This window comes from Physeter macrocephalus, chromosome 13, assembly GCF_002837175.3.
Source record: "Physeter macrocephalus isolate SW-GA chromosome 13, ASM283717v5, whole genome shotgun sequence".
Classification (NCBI taxonomy): domain Eukaryota; kingdom Metazoa; phylum Chordata; class Mammalia; order Artiodactyla; family Physeteridae; genus Physeter; species Physeter macrocephalus.
In genome coordinates this window covers 54,964,064-54,966,251 of record NC_041226.1, presented here as the reverse complement: position 1 = coordinate 54,966,251, position 2,188 = coordinate 54,964,064, and positions in this window count along the sequence as shown.

Genomic DNA, 2,188 nt, shown 5'->3' with positions numbered 1-2,188 from the left:
TGCAACGAGAGAGGCCACAACAGAGGGAGGCCCGCATACCACAAAAAAAAAAAAAGATTGATTTTTAAATGAGATTTTATTGTGTAAAAGATTAAGTATAATAAATGCCCCAAATTATAAAGATGATGCTTTTTATTTTAGATTCCACAAATGTTTTTTTTAAGTCTGTATTTTGAGCCTGAAACCTCAGTACAGAAAAGTCTGTATTTTGAGATTATTTTAAAGTGATTACCACATAAAATGGCAGAATTTTTCTTTAAGGGGGAAAAATACTTAATTGTGGCAGAGGAAATTGTGTTGTTGTTGGACCAACCATTTGACTATGAGAAGGAAACTCCAATTGTGCAACTCAAATTTTCAACCACACGTGCAGGGAGTAGGGAATTTTCTGCACAAACAGAATATTTACAGCACAGAATTAAGAGGTAGAAGAATCATAGAGTTGGCTCTAGCACTGACTGCTGAGATGGCTAAAATGCAGCTCCACTAACTATAGGGACCACCTTCACTGCATGACACTCTCATGACAAAATCACAGCTGGCCGGGACCTTAGGGACACGGAGGCCAGGCTGTGACCCCGTGTAAGAATGTCTTACCCTGTGTCCCTGACAGATGGCCTGCTCAGCTCCAGCTGGAGCTCAGCACCTCAGAAAAATAGCCCTGCTCACTTTTGGATGTTTCCAGAGGTTAAAAGGTTTCACTTAATATTGAATCAAAATTTCTGTCATTGGGTCTTTATCTCTTTGTAACATATCAGAGACCCGAAAAATCTATCCCTTTGATAGGCTAACACTTCACGTATTTTGTTACATCTATTATCAAGCCTTTCCTTCTTGAGGGCTGAAACATCCCCAATTTTTTTAAACTATTTTATTCTTGGCATGATTTCCAGAATCTTCACCGTCTTTATCTTCCTCTGCTGGGCAAGTTCACCTTTCCAAAACTTGTCTTAAAGTGTAGTATCTCTAGCTAGACATAGTATTCAGATGTAGTTTGACCATTAAAAATATGATGAAACTACTAATTCCTATATTTTTTAAGTGTATCGCTAAAAATAGAGCAAATGGGCCTTTTATGTTTTTAGTCATAGTTGGTTCATATTAACTTATTTTGAAAAAGCAAAATCTTTTGCACAGAAAATGATTCCAAATACAATTGATTTTTAAAACATACATTTTCTCTATAAGCTTAAATCTCATGCATTCTAGTCATATTGCAATACCAATATCAATAGCTAGACTGAAGTGTGGATGAGTCCATGAAGAAAAGAACAAATTTTTATTAAGGTAGATTAACAAAGTAAACATAAAAGTATCTTTCTGGTTGGAAAGTAAATACTGTAAATACATTGAATTACCTAAAAATATGCATTAAATGAATGCATCTCATATAATATTCCCTATGGAGCTTTTTAAGGATCTTAACAAAGTGTTTCTGAAGTTCTTCGAAAGAACATAGCTAGAAACCAACAAGCATTTGAGAAAAAGAAATATGTGAGAGTTCATAATATCAAATATTAAGACATATGATAAAACTCTAAAAATTTAAAGAGTTTCTAGAGTACACAGAAATCAGAATTCATAGCCCTGAAGCAAACAATGTATTAAATACACACACACACACACACACACACACACACACACACACACACACACACACACAAGATTTTTAATCACAAATCAGTGGAAAGAGAAAATATTAGTCTAGGAAATTTTGACTCATTCATTTCTGGTGAGATTACAAAATTGGCACAATATTTCTAGGGAGAATTTTGGAAATATTTATCAAATCTTTACAAATATTCTACATTTTTATAGAGAAAATTCCTGTCTAGGAACCCTAAGAGAATAATCAGATATTTGGACCAAGAACAGTACATGTTATTTATATAGGAAAGAAAAGGAAAAATGTATAATTCTAATAATACTGGAAGAAATGAAAAAGGTGTGTTCCATCTATTGATAAGCAAACACTAGTTTCTGTAAGAAGCAACCTCCATATATAATGCTTCAAATATAAAAGAATTTACTTTATATAAGTACAGACCACGTTTCTGATTAGTGATGGCTCTTCTCTAATCCATGATTCAGGGACCCAGGTTCCTTTCAGCTTATGGCTTTGCCTTTTTCCATCCATAGCTTCCAATGAAGCCAGTCTCATTCTGACAAAAGGCAAAAGGTCTTGAAG